Source organism: Ambystoma mexicanum, chromosome 5p (genome assembly GCF_040938575.1).
Source record: "Ambystoma mexicanum isolate Mex_15411 chromosome 5p, UKY_AmexF1_1, whole genome shotgun sequence".
Classification (NCBI taxonomy): domain Eukaryota; kingdom Metazoa; phylum Chordata; class Amphibia; order Caudata; family Ambystomatidae; genus Ambystoma; species Ambystoma mexicanum.
In genome coordinates, this window is record NC_090930.1 from 484,978,557 (window position 1) to 484,999,918 (window position 21,362).

At 47.0% G+C, this 21,362-nt stretch overlaps 1 protein-coding gene across 2 annotated transcripts in view; it reads right to left on the minus strand.

Moving 5' to 3' along the window:
- The window catches only part of LOC138481032 (fibronectin type-III domain-containing protein 3a-like), a 2,755,868-nt gene that overhangs the window by 1,500,715 nt on the left and 1,233,791 nt on the right, over window positions 1-21,362 (minus strand). The gene's annotated exons all lie outside the window — the stretch shown is intronic.

Consider the following 21,362-nt stretch of genomic DNA (forward strand, 5'->3'; position numbering starts at 1 on the left):
TCAGATTGTATTTTTTCTGACATGAGGTAGCATGAGGAGTAGCGCAAGTACAGATAATCCAAGCAGATAGAAAGGTAAGACTACAAGCAACCATGCGTCTTCTCTCAGAGGGGAGGAAGGATGGGTTGCATGTGAATCTAAGCAGATACAGGCATCAGACATACAATTACGGTGAGTAATGTATCCCTTCTGAGGCTTGTGGAATCTGCTTAGATCACATATTTTAGCGAGAAGTACCTGAAGAAGGAGGTGGGATGTGAGAAGGGTCATGAGCAAATAAGTGTCTTAGAACCGCTTGTCCCACTTGTGTATCTGCCTTGGAATGGGTGTCAATGCAGTAATGCTGAGTGTGAATAGAGCTCCAGGTAGCTGCTTTGCAAATGTTATCAAGGGGTACATTTGCAATGAAAGCCAGAATGGCCCCAATGCCTCTAGTAGAGTGGGCCCTTGGCGTAAAAGGCAGAGTCTTTTCAGAGAGTGAGTAACACAGCTGGATACAGTTAATAATCCACTTCAAGATGGCACCTTTAGAGACGCGATCCCCCTCTCTGCCTGTAGCTACGGAGACAAACAGTTGATCTGTTTTCCTTAGCGGTCTGGTTTTATTTACATAGTAGAGGACCGCCCTACGCACATCTAGGGTGTGTAGTTTCACCTCAGCCGAGCTTTGCGGGTTCTGGAAGAAAGCCGGAAGCTCGATGGACTGGTTTACATGGAATTTTGATATAAATTTAGGTGAGAACCTAGGCTGTGTGCGTAAAACCAGTTTGTCTTTATGGATAGTAAAGAAGGGATCCTGCACTGAGAGCCTGAATTTCACTGACCCTTCTTATAGAAGTAATAGCTACTAAGAAGGCCGTTTTATAAGTCAGGTGTTTGAGACTGCTTTTATGCATGGGTTCGAAAGGGGGGCCCATGAGCTTGGCTAGCACCACATTAAGGTCCCACCCTGGTGGTGGGTTTGAAATAGGGGGGTGAAGTCTCTTTACTCCTTCCATGAAGGCTTTAACTACTGGTACTTTCCACCACGAAACCTTGCTATGGGAAGTGGTGTAAGCCGAGAGGGCTGCCGGTGTACTTTCAGTGAGTTAAAAACCAATCCTGCATCTAGCAGGTGGAGCATGTATGTAACAATAGTGGAAGGAGTGCAATCAACTGGGTTGATGTGTCTACTCTGGCACCAGATAACGAACCTCTTCCACTTGTCAAAGTAACAGTGCCTTGTGTTTGGTTTCCTAAATTCCTTTAGGATGTCCATACACCTCTGTGGCAAATTGAGGTGTCCAAACTCTATGACCTCAGGAGCCATGCTGCCAGGTTCATTGAGTTGGGTTGCTGGTGCACTGTTTGACCTTGGTGCTGGGACAGTAGGTTGTACCAGGCTGGAAGTTTGATGGGCTCGCACACCGCCATCCTGCGTAGGTGTGGGAACCACGGTTGTCTTGCCCACATGGGAGCAACTAGGACGAGCGTCATTGACTCCCTGTTCATCTTGTTCACCACTTTCCTGATGAGGAGTTGGTGGAAAAGCGTACGCAAACATCCCTGACCAGTTCATCCACAGGGCGTTCCCCTGGGAGTCTGGTTGGGGGAACCTGGATACAAATCCTGGGCATTGTCTGTTTTCGCTTGTGGCGAATAAGTCTATAGTGGGGAAACCCCACTGAGAGAAGAGATCTTCTACGACCTCTCTGTGAAGAACCCATTCGTGTTCCTCTGGTAGGGAGTCTCTGCTCAGAGCATCCGCTAGGGAATTGAGCTCCCCTGGAACATGTTGTGATGACAGGAAGATGTTCCGTGTGAGTGCCCATATCCAGATTTTCTGGGCAAGCTTGGACAGATTTGGCGAGCGAGTCCCTCCTTGCTTGTTCAGGTTGAACATGGCTGTAGTGCTGTCCGTCTGGATTTGCACTGACAGGTTTAGTAGGTGGGGCTCGAATGCCCGAAGCGCTCTGAATACTGCCAGAAGCTCTAGCAGGTTGATGTGGTTCTTGGCCACTGAGTGAGACCAGAGACCCTGAGCTGTGTGGTGGAGATGGTGAGCTCCCCATCCCGTCAGACATGCATCTGTAGTGTCTACTGCCTGTACTTCGGGATCGTAAAAGGGTTTCCCCTGTGCAAGATTTTCTCTTGTCCACCAGTGAAGGCTTTGTACCAGTGTTGGCGAAACGACCACTAGATCGTCCCACTGACCACTTGCCTGAGACCACTGTTTCACCAACCATTCCTGCATGGGACGCATGCGCAGGCGCGCGTGGGGGACCAGGTAAATGCATGACGCCATCATGCCCAGTAAACGCATTGCTTTGCGTACTGTTATTTGTTGACCGGACTGATAATGCGGAATTTGCAGTAGTATATTCCGAATTCTTTCTTCTGAAGGAAAGGTCAACCCTTCCTGGGTATCCAGGATTGCTCCTAGGAATTGTTTAGAGGTGCTTGGCACCAGGCTTGACTTCTCGTTGATTAAGAAGCCTAACTCGTGGAGGAGGTCGATAGTCCTTTGAATGTTTGTCCTGCAAATTCCTGGGGTTTCCCCCGTTATGAGCCAGTCGTCTAGATAAGGGTACACTGGGATTGCCTCCCTGCGTAGGTGTGCAGCCGCCACCGCCAGTACCTTGGTGAATACCCTTGGTGCTGAAGCTATCCCGAAGGGCAGTACCTTGAATTGGTAGTGGCGACTGTCCACCTTGAAGCGCAAGTACTTTCTGTGCGCTGGGAAAATGGAAATATGAAAATAACCATCTTTCATATCCAAGGTTGCCATGTAATCCCCCTTTTTTAGGAGGGGGATTACCTCTTGTAGCGTGGTCATACAAAATTTTTGGGGCTTGACATACCTGTTGGCAGGCCGTAAATCCAATACTGGGCGCATTGTCAAGTCTTTCTTTGGCACAAGGAAGTAAGTTGAATAAATACCCTTGTTTGCCTGGTGTCCCGGGACGAGTTCTATCGCGTCCTTTGGTAGAAGAATGGCGATCTCCTCGAGGAGAATCTTCTGATGTTCTAAGGAGTGTACTCTTTGTCGTGGAGGATGGTTCCGGGGACGCTGCAGTAGCTCTATACAATATCCTGTGGATACTGTTGACAGCACCCATCTGTCTGATGTGATCCCTTCCCAAGCCTGGTTGAAGTTTGAAATGCGTCCCCCTACTGGGGTTGCGTGATAAGGGACCCTGAACTGAGCGTCACTGCTTTGGTGGAGGCGTGCCGCCTCACTTGCTGGGGCTGCCTCTGCCTTTACCACAACCTCTCCTATTACCTCTGCCGTAACCCTGGGTAGACTGTTGGTTGTTGTTCCACTGTGTACCCTGCCCCTGGGAATAGTTAGATCCTCTCTGGGAATTTTGGCCGCGTGGGCGACGAAAATTGCTATTCCCTCTCTGGTTAGGGGGCTTATTGGTTAACTGGCTAAGGGATTTGAGTGTCTCGTATTCGTCCTTGGCATTTTTCAGTGCGTCTTCGACCGCCTTACCAAACAACAGATCGGTTTACACCGGTTTGTCTAACAATGATGCTTGTGTTTCTGCCTTAAAACCAGACTGCCGTAACCACGCATGTCTCTTGATAACAGTACCTTCTGCTATCAATCTGCCTGCGTTGTCCGCGGCGTCGAAGGTTGCTTTCAAAATGCAACCAGACACGGCTCTACCCTCTGCGGAAATCCGAGCTAATTGGCCCTTTAACGGTTCAGGAGCAGAGGCTATGATAGCCGTGACTTCTTCCCACTGATGGCAGTTGTAGCTGGCCAACAGGGTGGTGGAGTTAGCAATCCTTGCTTGATAGGCGGACGTTGAGGCTACCTTCCTGCCGAAACCATATAGTTTTTTGCTCTCCTTGTCGGGAGGAGCTTCTGACGAAGACAAGGGTGTCCCAGCCCTCTTACGAGTGTTGGTGACAACTAGGGAGTCTGGCTTCAGATGTCCTCTTATATAGAGAGGGTCAGACTGTGCCGCCGTGAAAAGTTTTTCAACCCTGGGATTGACTGCTCTGGTGAGGTTTGGGTTCACAAGGGACGGATCTATTCTCCGCTGAATGGATTTAAGGCTAGGGATGGTCTGGGCAACAGGCCTCCTTTCTCCCACTAACTCTTCTGCGACGTCCCTTTCCTCCTGTACACCGTGGGTGTCAATGTGGAAATGTTCTGCTGCGCGAGCGAGAACCTCATTTAGGAGGGGTTGGTTATCGACCGGGGAGTCGGTAACCGGGGCTTCGTTCTCTACCAGGGAATCTACTCTGTATGTTTCTGGGTCATCCTCTCCTTCTTCCTGGTCCTCATCATCCCCATAGTAGCCGGTTTGCTCTTCTATCATACCAAATTCTTGGTCTTCACAAAAGGAAGCCTCTCCTTGATAGCGTGAGTATGGAGTTGCGTAAGGTTGTACCTCGAAGGGTTCAGACCTCATCAGGGTTTCAAACCGGGCCTTCTTACTCGGGGGGATAGGATCAGTAGAGCCTGAGGGTGTGGCCCCTTGTGGATCATACGAGAGGAAATGTTCTGGATTTTTATCATAAAAATCAGCCAAAGAAGACATTCTTGACATGACCCTATCTATGTCTTCACTGGACCATTTTTTGGAACTGGGAATGACGCTCTCAGCAAGTCTATGGTATTTATCTTGAGTAGCTTTGCTGGTTGTGGACCTATCAGCAGACCTGGGCTTGTCTGTCTGTTTAGGGGGGTGGAGTGTTTCACAGGTGTGGAAGAATGTACAGGTAGTTTCTTCTGCTGTTTTCCCCCCTCCCCGTGCGTAGAAAAATGTTTTCCCTTTCCCTTAGTGGCTCCGGAGTTTTTCGACGCCTGACGTCAAGGATCGGGAGAGGTGTCCCTGTCCTTCGAGCGTGGGGCCTCGCTGGCTTTAATTGCGGGCTCCGACTCCTGGAGCGCGGCCGGGGGTTGGAAGTCGTCATCGTCTTCCGACGATCAAACATCTGTTAGCCTAGGGAGAGAGGCAATCTTGGCAAGAGTGGATGATTGCCTGGAGTCATGCGGCGATCTAGATCGAGAGCGCCCAGAGGACACCGAATCGGACCGTTCTGTCTGTGCCTCTTTCCGAGAACTCGACGTCGAGTCTCGGTTGGACTTAGTGTGTTTAGTGTGTGTAGTATGTGAAGCTCTTGTGTCGCCGGGGGTCTTCCCCATAGCCGCCCTGCCGGACGACCTTCCGAGGTCGGGGACCTGCGCTCGGCTGTCTTTCGACGCTGAAATGCCCTCGTCGTCCGAAAGTACGGCGTCGCTGCCATCGCTGAAGGCGCCCTCCGCTGCCATGGCCGCCTGCCTGGCGTGGTGGGCCCAACGCTTCGTTGAACGGTCCTTAAGTGTCTTAGGTTTAAACCTACTACACGCTCTGCAGTTCGCTTCGGGGTGGTCCCTCGGCAAGCAGAGATTGCACGTGGCGTGCCTGTCGACCCAAGGGTATTTGCGATTGCACTTGGGGCAGAATTGAAAAGGGGTACCCTCCATACGCACCTTGAGGCAGCGGGCTGTTAAGTGTAGGAAATGTATAAGGTGTACCTATATACCAAGAGTGTAGAGTATGTACCACCCCCCACTCTCCCTACTTGCAGGGCCGAGGCCAGCGGCCTTCCGAGGCCCAAATCCGTCGTGCAGCAGCCGACGGTCGATTTCTTCTCCAGCCGATGTCGAGTGTCGAAGTTCGACGTTGGGGTGGGGAAGGATGTGAATAGATTATTATTTTATATTTTAGCAAAAGTATGGCTAAGGCCAGGGGACTCCGCAAAATGCTTCCGACCAGTATGGCGGAAAAAAACAATCTGAGGATCCTAGACGCGTGAGGGATCTTGGGTACAGTGGACATCACACTAGGGATAGTATTACTGGCACGCCTTGTGTCGACGCCCATTTTCGAGTTTCGAAAAACAAACTGTAATACTCCGCAGCTTCCACTAGATGTCGGCCTATGCACAGCATGTGATCTAAGCAGATTCCACAAGCCTCAGAAATATATATACACTAAGAATGCCCTTGATGGAGAACTAGGATACATTTGTAGCCATTTGCAGGTTGAAAATCTGTTGCCAGTTTGAAAAATATAGAAGATGTAACATCTTTCCAGTTAATTTCTAGCTTCTATGTATGCATGTGTAGGGCTCCTGTAGGCAGTGCTTTGTGGACATCTACAGATTTCACCCTGCAGACTGAGCAGCAGATGTTGCTCTCCGGATTTCACGCACTGCGCATGCCAGGAACGAGGAGGCTCTTACTGCTGAGCGTTACCCAGAGGCCTATGGAGCAGCTGAGGATGCAGCAACGAGTCAGTATTAAAACAGCAGGTAAGGGACAAACACCGGGAGAGGTGGAGGTGGAGAGAGAGGGGGAGAGAGTGTGAGAGAGAGAGGGGGAGAGAGTGTGAGAGAGAGAGAGAGAGAGAGGGAGAGAGAGAGGGAGGGAGAGAGGGAGGGAGGGAGAGAGGGAGGGAGAGAGGGAGGGAGGGAGAGAGGGAGGGAGAGAGGGAGGGAGAGAGGGAGGGAGAGAGGGAGGGAGAGAGGGAGAGAGGGAGGGAGAGAGGGAGGAAGAGAGGGAGGGAGAGAGGGAGGAAGAGAGGGAGGGAGAGAGGGAGGAAGAGAGGGAGAGAGGGAGAGACACACACAGAGAGAGTGTGTGAATGCAAGGCTGGGGGCCACGGAAGGACGTTGGAGCATGACATTTTTTGGGACTGGGGCACAGCATGTTTTACTGGTGTTTTTTAGCAAAGCCAACTTAAGTGGGTTATTACGTGAAGGTGGGTTTGGGTGGGGGAAGGGTACTATGATGGGACTGGCTGGGTACTACTGTGGCATGGAAATTTGTACTCACATTAAAGGCAAAGGCAACAAGTGTTCTTACAAGCAAGTGGGGGGAGTGGCATGCTTCCTTACTATGTCATGGCATTTACTGGTGTCAAAGGAAACATGGCAAGAGTTCTTACATGGTAGGTAAGGGAGGCATTTGTGCAGCCCGCAAGCAAGCCTCCAGCAGCTTGGGACCAACGTTCACTCCTGCAGAAAATCAAGCCCTTCATCTCAGAAAACAACTTCAGATCTGCTGGCCAGCCTCGGTCCTCTCCCACCTGGATGGTGGCAATGCCATTTTGGGAGGGCTTACGGCGAATACCCAGGCATCCGTGAGATGTGTCCTGCATGCTGCAGCAGACTAAAAGGGTTCTGCAAATTCAAGCACATCACCCTGATCCCCATCAAACTGCAATGGCCCCTGCTATGAGCATGTATCTTCAAATCCTGCTGCATCATCTACAAGGCTGTCGCCCTCAACTGTCCAAGCTACCTGACTGAGAAACTCAGCATCTCTGGAGACCTACGATCCACCAGAAGTAAGGGCATTTGCAGACTTCAACTCAGCCAGTGCAGGAAGTAAAGAACCAGAATACAGGTCTTTTCCGTTTAAGCCCCATCACTCTGTAACCTCGTCCCTGTCAACACCAGACTCACCCTCTCGCTTCAACAGTTCAGGAAGGAGATCAAGACTCTCCTCTTCAAAGAATTGCTCATCCCCCAACACCTAGGTCCACACACTCTTCACTCCCCACCCTAGTGAAGACTGGGTGATCTGATCCCAACTGTTTACTTCCCTGGTTCTTTGTAGATACCTTGCTGACAAATTGCCCACCTTCCCCCCCTCCCGTGTTAGCTTCCCACTTCATTGCTTCTTAGCTCTCCTCGCAGTGGTCTTCCCCCAATGATTGTAGAGGACACCGTTGCGTCGCAAAGCTAAGTCTACAGTGGGCAATTTTTCCTTACTAGGTTTCGTCTCCTTTCTCCATACTTTTGGGAGGGTACAAAGCACCACTGTAACTGAGGGAGGATGAATCTTCAACTGTTGCAAAGATATTTCTTTGAACTCTTTATCCAAATTGGGAATCAGCACTAGCAGTGAAATCGAGTGGGTAGTGAAAAAGCTGAAGTAGAGGCCCATGCTCCTGCTCTGCATATAGCCTCCCATGGCGGCACATGCTGCTGGATGGCTACTGCTTTGCTCTCGTCAAATGAGCATGAAGACCTTAAAGGAATAGTTCACTCTAAAATGTTATTGGCTAAAAAGATGGCCCATAATCAAAAATTTATATTAAAAGTATTTTAAGTTCCTATGTAGAGTTTTGAGCAAATGAGGCTCAAACTCAAAAATGTCAAGCACCAGGAGGCATCTATTTTGTGAAATTAATGAGCTTCCTGTGCTTGCCTTAAGCTCTGCCCATGCAGCACTAATGAAGCAAAAGCCAGCCACCTGTAATAAACAAAAGCTACCAGCAGGTGGCTTTTGCTTCATTATTGCTTGAGAGCAGAGAATGCAGGCGCATTCAAGTGTGGAACAAGTGTGCTGTTGGACTGCGTTCCACGGATGCTGGACTCCTGCTCTGCAACTTATCCTGAAGGCTGTATGCGAAAGATAAAGCACTGCTGGCTTTGAAGAGGCAAAACGCTACGTAGTGACTTTTGTGGACTCTACTTACCAAAGTAATTAACTTTATTCGTGCATGCTTTGACTGGTTGAGGAGGTGGGCTGGGCTGAGCTTGTGCGGGTGGGCTAGGCTCTGTCTTCCCTAATCCTCCCACTATAGTTCTTAATACTCACGCACGTTATTCACGTTTGATTGGTCTTTTATCCTAGACTCACTGCGTCACTAAACCATGCCTCCTGGCACCCGGATGTTCTATCTCTACCCCTGTTAAATCGCATTCAGCAACACCACCGATTTAAGTATATGATCAGGGAATACCTCTTATGCTGGTATAATGTCCCTGGACTCCACTACTCCAAAAGAGCGTGAAATGCCTTCTATATACCTTTCTAAACAGGCACTAGCCCAATCCCATATGGAATCGGAATTTGGTGATGAATGCGAGCCATCTAGACATGTCGCCCAGATTCATTTCTCCTTGGCGCACAATGGCTCCTGTTATAATACCAACACGGCACTAATGGGGATGACTGCGACGATGCAGGCTGATTGTGATATTGAAGATGACAATCTGTTGAACGCGAACGAGAAATCGTTCAATACATCCTTGTTGATCAACGATACCATGAATGATATCTCCAAAATAGGACCGGATGTAATGGCCAACTTAGACAAACAGGTTCGCTTGTCTATTGGAATGCTAACCCCACTTGTTGTACGTTCAATAGATAAGGAGCCGCCAATAACCAATCGATCAGGTGAAGAGGATCTGCCAAGAGGCTCCCATAGGCAGCCTCACGCAAATTACAAGAACTTTCATTTTTACAACGATATTAAGAAAGGACATAAGCGTGACTAATTCTTTTAATCACCCGAACCAACTGATGGTGCAAACTGTTGCTTGCAAGAGTCTGCTTCTAATACTAATCCTACACACAATCCAGAGGAACAAAAACCTTACACTTTCCCGGTAATAATACGGATCTTAGACTTATCAGATAAAGGGCATGATGTGACGCATTTGGAAATAAGAGAAATAAAGGGTACTATGAATCAAATGCTTACAAAAATAGACAGACTAGAGGGATTTATATAAGTCAGAGAGTCCTACACGATCCCCAATATAGCGCCCCTTAAGGAACCTCCTAAGACGGTATTTTGTGCAAAAAGCACGCAGTTCCCATCTGGTGCTTATACGGATGTTGGGACTGTCTCTATTAACACCGTTGAAGGGACTCTCTATCCAAATGCACCCATCCCCTGTGGCTGCATGCCTAGCATCAATGAGGAGATCAAGGTTTTAAGTAATGTTATTGATGAAATCAAATATAATCTCCTACCTCTCGAAAAGAAGGGGAATACTTCATCCTTGTTTCCAGACAGAGAACAACCTGATAGTCCATCCTCCCTACTTAAAGTAATGGAACAAATGGAAAATGTAGATAGCAATGACACAGGCCCACAGGACAACGCTGGGTTTACGTCTCGGCGCGCAAAGAAAATGCATTTGTGTGCCATTTAAAGGGCTGAAAAAAGACAAAAAGAAGCAGTGCTTCTAACAAAAAACAAACAGAATAAAACTACAAATCCCATCCCCGACAAATTTATGGATGACAAAATAATTAACTAAGAGCTCAAAAGGCATTAATGATGAAGACCCTATTCATGTTGATCAGCTATCTGCTGAAAGCCAAGCTGTACTATTACCTGATAATCCAACGAATTAGACTGAGTTATCAACATCAACTTTGGGTGTTGCGAAACTGGCGGTCGCAACGCTGAATCCATCCCAAAAGGTGACATTAGCCAGGAGCCAAATCAACTACGAGCTCCATCCAGTGCGTGAATGATGGTTCCACAACCTCCCTTCCGACTGATAAGAAACTAACAAATCTAAATGCCTACTTTCAAATTGAAGGAAGGAGGTGTACGTCAAATGCCCCGATACCCCCTATTAGGATACTGCTTTCGGCGAATGGCAGCAGTAAAATATCTCAAGCTAACCTTAAAGCTCATGATATGCCAGCTAACCGGAGATCATATCTTGAGGCATGTGGTGCTAAGCAAAAGGTTAGACGTTAACCCCGTACCTGATCAAAATGAATTAATTATAATTGAGGGTGCTAGCAAAGCAAGGCCTTTGTCGGGGACCAATGTTGTAGAGCATATGGCTAATTTGGTAAATAATTACCTAAATCGTTTCAAGTCGCTGCCATCCACTGAAACGGTCTAACTAGGTAATATCACAAACCCCATACCGATGATTCCGAGTAACTATAACACCCACCTGCAGGGGGTAGGAAATCTCTATGGAATTCTTCTCTAATCATCCTAATGATAATGAAATAGAAATGCGTCCTAAAAACCCTGCAAAAGGCCCTGGAGGAGGGGCTGATTACATCAGAAGCTGTAATTAAAGAAATCATACCAAAAGTGCAGGATGAAGCTCCACTGACCCTATGCAACATTGAGAAGTTAATCCCTTCCACATCCCCTAGGATGTGGAGCAAAGCATAATGACCCAATTCCTTCTGTGGGCCCAAGTCAAAGTAATTCAATAAATACGCCAAATAACTCGAACGTAGAGTACATCATTGGCGTAGAAGGCAATGCTGAACTACTTGGTAGGACTAGAATTAATCTCCCTTATTTCCATGATTTAATCACACGTATTACGCAGTTAAGAATCCTAACTAATGCAGATCTTACAAAGATCACTTTAGTCAGACAGAATAATTACAGAATGCTATGTTATCTTCCATCTGCATCCGTCCTTAAATATATTTGGTCATGCAGATCCGAACACAAAGAATTGGGGTTCTCACTGTTTAAATTTAGCAATGAAACCAATGCAGAGGAATTTCTTTATCAACCCTGAACTGGACACAAAACCAATGTGGGCGAATCTCTGGGTGAAAAACCTAACGGTAACGATGAGAACCAATGTATACCCCACATGCTGGCAATAGCGGGAAAAAACAGGGAAATGGTATGGGTTGAGCCCCTTCCAAGAATGATGCTAAATACCAAAACAGCAAAACCATCGGCTTTGCCATCAGTTAAAAAAGAGTTTACTATTATATCTTAGAACTTCTGTGGGTTTCAGAACCTCCAAAAGTGGTTCGCTTCTCTAACATAGTCCCAATTTCCTAGTGTGATGTTAATTCAAGAAACCATGAAAATGGAGGCATTGATATTACCAGTGTTTAGAACCTATAGTTCACATGCAACTAGGGAAAATCGTGGCCGCCCCTCTGGAGGATTGGCAATTGCCATCAATAACAATATTGCATGTCACTCGCAGCTTGTGTGGGAATCTGGCAATATTTTAGCTGTAGTGTTGAAGTTACATAACGAAATGTAAACCTATCCTTTTAGTAAGTCTATATTGGAATCCGGACGATATTTCAATTGACCTTATGTTTGATGAAAATCGACAAATGCTTGGAACATATATTCTTGAAAGAAGGGGATTTTGAAATTATAATTGGAGGCGATTTTAACTCTTCATGCAAAACAGGATGGAGCTCTCCAGATTCCCAGACAAGCAGTGTTGAAAGGGTGGCCTGTACGAGAGGGAAGAGGTGGATTGAATTCTTTAATGATTGGGCAATAGATTTTGTTGACAGCGATCACAAAGGTCAGCAGTTTACCTGGAGTAGGGGTTCACAAAGTTCTAGGATAGATTACTTTTGCATTACTATAACTTCACCCACTTAGTGGGCCCAGTGAACATTTATCCCATCAATTATGGGGATTATGCTCCTCTAGCATTATGTTTTATTTGGATCATTCACGATTGGATATCTCCCAATCACTGGAATTCCCCGAGATACATCATAAAAGCATCTCGCTTCGTTGGAACCCTGGGCTGTGCAAGCAATTTGCTCAATATGTGTCTATTGATATTAAAAAGAACCGAAATTTCCTAATAGATGATTCTCGTTCTATTGCCCAAGGAGAACCCATTGTTGCCACTATAATCAACAATGCACTAAACACTTTAGAGTTAAATGTTTAGCAGTTAACAAGTCTCATTTCCATCATTTTGATCCCATGTGTAATGCCTTGAAAATGGAAAAAAAAACAGAAACCTGAGAATGCTAAAACAACATCAAGATTCTTCCCCAATTATCACTATCTTCGAAATCAGATATTTTGCAGAAATATAAGAAAAAAGTTAAAGGTGCTCGTGTACTAAATTACAACAAAGTAAATTGTGCACTGATAAAATCGATCTGTAGACATGGCTCGGCAAGCGATTAAACAATCGAATCATGATAACAAGACATTGTCCTAGAATATCATCTCTGCTGGGACATGGTATGAATACATGAGTGCCAAGTACGCACTTCCCGATAGATTTAAAACATGCAGGTATCAGTTAGTGCACTATGGCGATTTGGTACATCTAAAATAGTCGCTGCAGGATATAAAATGGGCAATTGGCAAGCGAACGTTGTCAACAGCTGCAGGCGCGGATGGGATCCCACATTGTGTATACAAAGCTGAACCAGCATTATGGGCCAGTATACTCAAAATGAAGCTTGACTTAATCATTTGCACTGGTAATATTCCTCAATCCTGGGTAACATCTACTATTATTTCAATATTTAAAAAAGGGGATCCTTCCAGACCAGTGAACTATCATCCTCTATCTCATTGACACTGAAGCCAACATTTTTGCCAAACTGTTACTATATGAACTTGAAAAACACATTGCACAGCACAAGCTTTATTCAAAATTCCAAACTGGCTTTAGAAAAGGAATGAGTACTACTCTAAATGCTACCGTCATGTCTCATATATTGTCTGGAACTAAAAATAAGGGCGCTTATCCTGTATTTATGGCACTTATAGACATGTCTGCAGCCTTTGATACCATTGTTAGAAACCTATTATAGAGAAAGTTGGAGAAGCTGGCTATTCCGCCTGTAGTAATCTATTGGATAGTCCTCCTCCACACAGATACATCTTATAGGATTAGGATAACACATGAAGGGTAGACAAATGAGCCAATAAAAACATATCTTGGCCTTAAACAGGGGTGCAACCTAGTGTCCACTCTTTTCAATCTCTACATGTCCGATCTTGACCTTCTATGGAAAGCGGAAAACTTGTTTTCAATTCAACTTTGCGCACTACGCCTCCAGTGGTTAGCTTTCGCTGATGATATTATCATATTTGATCCAACTCCAGCAGGCCTCCAAAGGAAATTACATCTTTTTGAAGAATTTGCAACAGCACATAACCTCAGTCCAAATCCCACAAAAACTTCTATTATGGTATTTGATGCAAATAAAAAGGGTAAACTATATCAATGGGAGATTGTTAATACAATGATACCACATCTCTCGGATACCATTTACCTTGGGTACTACATCTCCAATATGAATTCAATAAAACTATGGATGGAGCAAGTAAACCAAAAAGCTAGACGGTTACCCCTACAGCTGAAGGTAAAACCTGTGAAATATTGCAAAGATTCCTTGGTACCGCTAATTGATTTCTTTAATCGAAAGGTTGAAAGCGTTCTACTATTTACCTTAGACATATGTATTAGCCATGAACAAATGTTTGGATATTCTACAAGGGAGGCTTCTTAAAACTGCTCTTCATCTATCTTTAGCAGTACCTAATTGCATAATAAGACATGAACTGGGTTTTATTTTGCTCTCTTGTAGAAGAAAATGGCGACAGTTATCCAACTATGCCAAAATGAACGTGCCCCCTAACAACTCACTATACCAAGATTTACAACACATGCAATTGACGAACAACATTCGCTCTGTGAAACTATATCAACAAGAAATGCTATGTATTCTAGGCGAACTGAATTTAACAGTCAATGATCTGTGTGTAAGACCGGGATACGTAAAAAAGAAATTATTTGAGCAGGACTGGTCCAGTACACAAGAAAAAGAGTTCCTCGCTGTATTTACCTCGAAATGTATCCTTGCAATCGCATTCGAGGCTACTATATGCGCTTCAAATTTAATCAGTATCACACAAGAGAAAAGACAGGTCACTGGAAAAAAGCGAATGGAGAAGAGGTTGTACTGAAATGCCGCTTTTCTCCATGCAAGGAAACTACTGAAACCCTGAACCACCTTATGTTGACATGTTCCCATTTTAAAACGGAGAACAAACTTGTTAATGACATTTGTTAATATTGACTTTGAGGATTGGTTGGAAGCACTGTGTGCCAGGATGATGAGTGGCAACCACAGACCTCTAATATTTACCCTTGCCTGGTTACTAAAACATATAGAAAGTGAATTGGAAAAACATGTATTGTAAAGACGTAATGTTTAAGAAGAACAAGTTCCTCCGACGTATTCCTTATGTTTGATAATTCGTCTCCAGCTTGCTGGCCTCGGAAATGTTTTCTGTAGAGGGCGCAGCGCGTCGACGTCCGCTGAGTTGTTGTCCCTCGACGGCCACCGTATCGGCGCCGACGTCACCATGCCCATAAATAGCCACGCGCGGCGTCTGTTGCTCAGTTCCGTTTTGTAGCATAAGAAAAGTCATGCCTGAATTGGTTTTTGACCTTGAAGGAGCGTAAACTGCAAGGGAAGTATTACTGCGGGGATGGATGGGAGGGGCGATTAGGAATACGTCGGAGGAACATCCCATCGAAAGAACGTTACAAGGTAAGAAGTAACTTGTTCTTCGAAGGGATTGTGTCCTCCGACGTATTCCTTATCTTTGATCGACTCCCATAGCAGAGGCATGTAATTGGAGGTGGGAGTAAGAATGTCATGTAACCCTTTAGGGATGAACCGAATGTAATACGACTTTGCCAAATCTGGTCTCTTGACTAGTGGAGGAATCCAGGTTGTAAAATTTTGTGAATGTATGTGCGGACAACCATGTGGCAGCCGCACATATGTCTCTGACCGGTACCCCTCTTTGGAGGGCCGAAGAGGCTGGGATACCCCTGGTTGAATGAGCCCTAAGATTTTGGGGTGGCTCTTTCCCTGCCAGTTTGTAACATTCCAGAATGGCCAAAATAATCCACCTGGAAATGGTTTGTTTTGTTATTGGTAATCCCAACTTGTGACCCGAGTATCCTACAAACAGTTGGTCTGCTTGCCTGATCCCAGCCATTCTGCTAATGTAAAAGCTTAGAGCTTGCCTTGGGTCCAGCCTATGCAGCCTTTCTTCCTCTTTCCTCGGATGGGGAGGAGGGTAGAACGAAGGTAAGGTAATTTTCTCAGTAATATGAAATTCAGAAACCACCTTTGGGAGGAAATTAGGCTTCACCTGTAGGACAACTTTGTCCTTGTGGAAAATTGTATGTGGGGGTTTACAGGAGAGAGCTTGTAGCTCGCTCACCCTCCTAGCAGATGTTAGTGCTACCAATAGGACAGTTTTAAACGTGAGAAATCTCAGCGAACAAGAGTGAAGTGGTTCGAATGGAGTGCCCATTAGGAAGTTTAAGACTAAATTTAAAGGGAACTTGGAATGGTTTTGGAGGATAAACATTAGTTAATCCCTTGAGAAATTGTATCACTAGAGGTAGTTTGAAATACGATGGTTCCTCCGCAGTGCGCTTGAAGATTGAAAGCACTGCGAGATAGCCTTTTACAGTGGCAACTTGAAGGCCTGAGTTTGCCAAGTAGAGTAGAAACGATAACACCGTTGGTGTACCACATGAAAAAGGGTCGATATTCCCTTCTCTACACCAGCTGCAAAATTTGTTCCAACGGCAGCGGTATAAAGACTTTGTTGCTGGCCTTCTGGCCTTCCGTCACCTCCATGACGTCATCAGGAAGGTCCCAATCCTTGTACCTCACCCTTTCAGCAGCCAAGCATGAAGGTTGAGGGTTCTGATGTCTGGATGGAGAACCTGACCTCCCTTCTGCGAGAGAAGATTCTCCTTGAGTGGAAGACGGATTGGAGGGCAGATGGACATATCTAGAAGGTCCGGGTACCACGTTCTCCTGGCCCAGTCCGGGGCAATTAGGATCATGGTTTTCCAGAATCTTCTCAACCTCCTGATCATTTGAGGAATAACAGGGACTGGTGGAAACACGTAAAGGAGTGGAAACTCCCAGTCCACTACGAACGCGTCTCCTAGAGCTCCTCTCTGGGAAAATTCCCTTGAACAGAACAGATCACACTTCCTGTTGGTGCTTGTGGCGAACAGATCCACCTGAAGGGGTTCCCCAAAGGGCGAAGATCTCTTGAAGGACTTCCTGAGCTAGCTCCCACTCGTGGGAGACTGTGCTCTGTCTGCTCAGAGCGTCCGCTGTCAAGTTCTCCCCTCCGGCTAGGTGGACTGCCGATAGAGAGATTCCTTCCAGAATTTCCCAAAACCAGAGATGCATTGCCTCTCTGCACAGTGGTAGTGATCCTACGCCTCCTCTTTTGTTGAGGTAGTGCATGGCCACCGTGTTGTCCGTCATTATCAGGACATTTCTCCCCTGTACTGATGGCAGGAAAGCTTTCAGCGCTAGTCTGATCGCTCTCAGCTCCAATAGGTTGATGTGTAGTCTGGACTCCGATGGAGACCAACGACCGCTGAAGGTCAAATCGTTGGCATGGGCTCCCCACCCAGTGAGTCAGGCGTCTGTGACTACTGTTATCTCCGGCCATGGTTGCCAAAACAGTTCTCCTTTCAAGATGTTCTCTAGATAGGTCCACCATTGAAGGTCGCGGGCTACCTTGTCCGGAATCCGGAGGAGATCTGTCATTCTCCCTGAGAATTGCGACCACTGAGTTCTCAGTGCCCACTGAAGAGATCTCCGGCGAGCCTCTGGCACAAGGAAGATGCAGGATGCCATGAGGCCTAGCAACCTCAAAATGTCGAAGGCTGGGAGACGTTGGGCATTTTGAAACGTGGTGACCATCTGCAGAATATCTTGAGCCCTCACCTCTGGTGGCGAGGCTTTTCCCAGGGAAGTGTCCAGGACCGCTCCAATGAACTGGAGTCTCTGTGATGGTATCATCTGTGACTTCTTTAAATTGAGGGAGAAGCCCAGTTTGTGAAGGAAGTGGCAGACATAATCTAGCTGGATCTGAGCTTGCTCCGAGGATACAGCCCTGATCAGCCAATCGTCCAGGTAGGGGTAGACGCGGATCCCTTCCCTCCTTAGACTCGCAGCAACTACCGACATTAGCTTGGTGAAGACCCTCGGGGCAGAGGTCAGCCCAAATGGCAGAACTCGAAATTGATAATGAGAGTCGCCAATTGCGAACCTCGGGTATTTCCTGTGTTTGAGATGGATTGGCACATGGAAATAAGCATCCTGAAGGTCCAGAGATGCCAGCCAGTCCTGGAGCTGGAGGGCCTGAAGGATCTGAGAGAGAGTTACCATCTTGTACGTGTCCTTTCTGAGGAACTTGTTCAATTCTCGTAAGTCCAGGATGGGTCTCAGTCATCCGTCCTTCTTTGCTATGAAAAAGTAGGGGGAGTACCAGCCCTTGTTCCTGTCCGCTACAGGTACCGGTTCTATGGCACCTTTCTCTAGCAGGTCTATAATTTCCTGCAAGAGGAGTGGATCTGGAACTTTTAGAGAGCTGTGCCCCGGTGGATGACTCTGAGGGATGTGTAGAAAGGGTAGGCAGTAAACCTGGGCAACTGTCTCCAATGCCCAAGCATCTGACGTTATAGCCTGCCATTCCGTCAGATGGTGAGTTAACCTGCCCCCTACCGGTGTTTTGTGTGGAAAGACATCAGAGTGGTTTGGGGGCGGCTGATGCAGATGCCGAGGGTAAAGAGGCACCTGCTGCTGCTGCAGCTTTAGTACTTTTGACCCGTCCACCTCAGGTGGATCTCCTTTGGCCTCTTTGAGCCGGCTGTCCTCTGCCTTTCCCGAATGCGGAATAATAGCGAAAGGACTTTCCTCTTCCAGAGGTTCCTGAGGGGCGAAAAGGAGTTTGGCGGATTGCAGCTCCTAACGATTTTGCCGCTGCTTTAGATGTCTGCAACTTTTCCAGACTGTCATCAGCCTTTTTTCCGAATAATGAAGAGCCGTCAAAGGGCATATTTAAAAGTCTGGCCTGTACATCTGGAGCAAAGCCAGACATTCGCAACCACGCATGCCTGCGGATTGTTGTACTTGCCGCCATGGCCCTGCTGATACTGTCAGCGGAATCGATGCCAGTTTGAAGTGACTCACACATGGCATCCTTGCCATCTTTAATAATGGTAAGGAAGGCTTCCTTTTCCTCTCCTTCGGGTATGCAGTCAGCCGCTGATGAAGCACACTCCCACAGTGTGTGACTGAACCTGGCGAGCGTACAGGTGGCGTTGATGGACTTCAACGCCATACTACAAGCAGAGAAGACTTTCTTTGCCATAGAATCGTACCTCTTGTCATCTCTATCCTGTGGGACAGTAGGGTAAGCGGTCCTGCTGCTTGATGAAGTTGCCGCTTGTACCACCAGGCTCTCTGGAGTCGGGTGTTTTGATAATTATTCAGGGTCAGCTGCAGCTACCCTATAATTGGCTGACAATCATTTATTGACAGCAGGGATAACTTCAGGAGTTTCCCAATTAGATGAAATCTTTCTTTGTAAGGCTGGATGGAAGGGGACCACAGGATCCTCCTGTGGACCTTTGTCTAAAATGTCTGTCAGGTCATCCTGTTGAAAAACAGGCAAAGGCGCAGACCAACCCATAAATTCAATAATCCTTGCCATCAGGGTTCTTCTATAGGGTGTTTCGGCATGTTCCCCTGGGTCTGGCTTAACAAATTCCACTTCTGGGGAAGTGTCCAGCCCACTTGCCTCATGTAATGACTCCTGTAGGTCTTTCAACCTTCTTTCCTCAAAGCTGAAATCCTCTGAAACAGGTAGTGTGGTCCTCTGCAACCCAAAGGTTTCCTGGTCAGAATCTTCCCCTTCTTCATAAATTGAAGATAATCCAGGGTACTCTGACCTCTGAAATGGTGTAAAACCCATTTCTAAGGCCGAAGGAGCCAAACCCGTCATTAATGGGCGAGAAAACGTCAATGTCATCGACGCCGATGTGACAGGCTTCGAAGGCGCCGAGAATACTGGAAGAGGCCTTGAAGAACTCGAGAGGAGCGGGATCCTACTCGAGGATGTCGACGACGGTCTTGGCGTCGTGCCGGAGGCTCTTGGAATCACCGTTGGCTGTGGAGTAGCCGTGGTCTTCTCTTTCATCGGCGTCAATGTCGGCGTCGACGATGGCGTCGAGTCGATCGACCGATGCGTCGAAGAACCTTTCGACAACGGTGTCGATGGCACCGATCCATGCGTCGAAGGGAACTTCGACGACAGCGTCGAAGACGGTGCCTTCTTACCCGATGGCCTGTGGCGCTCTCGGGTAGAATGTTTCACCGGGTGCAGCGACTCGCGGCGTTTTGATTTTTTGGGTTTTTCACCCAAGGTATCACCCTCAGCTGTCTTCGAGGGGGTCGAGGCCGCTTTCTCGAAGACGCTTAACATTTTCTTCCTGAATTCCTCCCACTCAGCCTGAGAGCTGTGTTTTGTGGGGCAGGAGAACCTTTCTGGGGAAACAGAAGACGACGAGGAAGGGGGATCTTCGACGTCTCTTCCTTGAGTGTCTTCATCTCGACGAATGGTGGGAGCTACTTCGAGATCTAGAATGGGAATGTTTTCGACAGCGAGGAGACGAATGCCTCGACTCAGCTGAAGAAACTTTCAAGGAGGTTTTGACTGACTTACCTCTCTCGAGCTTCCCCTTGCACTCCTTCAAGGCTTTCGCCGTCATGGACATGCAGTTCTCACACTCCGAACAATGGTGCTCGGCTCCCAAGCACCACAAGCAGATCCTGTGTGGATCCGTTATCAACATTTTTTTACCACAGTCTCGACATTTTTTGAAGCCGGATCGTGGCGTTGTCGGTTCCGATGAAGATGCCATCGAGAACGAGTTGGTATATTCAAGTAGATGTAGAAGGTTTATTCTGACTGAACTGAGCAACGATGTTCCAAGGCCCCACGAAGCGCGGAAAAACAGAACTGAGCAACGGATTGCGCGCGTGGCTATTTATGGGCATGGTGATGTCGGCGCAGCGCCCTCTACAGAAAACATTTCCGAGGCCAGCAAGCTGGAGACAAATTATCAAAGATAAGGAATACGTCGGAGGACACAATCCCTTCGAAGAACAAGTTACTTGTTACCTGGTAACGTTCTTTCGATGGGATGTTCCTCCGACGTATTCCTTATCTTGATAGATTTACTTCCAGCTTGCTGGCATCAGAAGATATTTTCAGTAGAGGGCGCTGCGCGTCAACGTCCCTCCAGTTGGTGTCCCTCGACAGCCTCCGTATCGGCGCAGACGTCATCATGCGTATAAATAGACTTGCGCAGCGTCTGTTGCTCAGTTCCGTTTTGAAACTTAAGAGTAGCTGTGCATGAATTGGTTATTAACCTTGAAGGAGCATAAGCTGCAACCACGAGGGAAGTTTTACTGAGGGGATGGATGGGAGGGGCGATAAGGAATACTTCGGAGGAACATCCCATCGAAAGAACGTTACCAGGAAAGAAGTAACTTGTTCTTCGAAGGGATTGTGTCCTCCGACGTATTCCTTATCTTGATAGACTGCCATAGCAGTGGTGTGTAAACAGAGGTGGGAGTAAAATTGTCATATTCCCCTTTAAGAGTGAACAGAGTGTAACACAGCTGTGCCAAATCTAGTCTCTTGACTAGAGGAGGAATCCAGATTGTAGAATGTTGTAAAGGTATGTGCGGACGACCATGTGGCAGCCGCACATATGTCCCGAATCGTAACCTATGAACAGTTGGTCTGCTTGCCTAATCCTAGCAAATCTGCTGCTATAAAAACTCGAGGCTCGCCTTGGATCCAGCCTATGTAGCCTCTCTTCCTCTTTCCCTGGATGGGGAGGAGAATAGAATGAAGGTAAGGTTATCTTCTGAGTGATGTGGAATTCAGAAACCACCTTTGGGAGGAAATTAGGCTTCACTTGCAGGACAACTTTGTCTT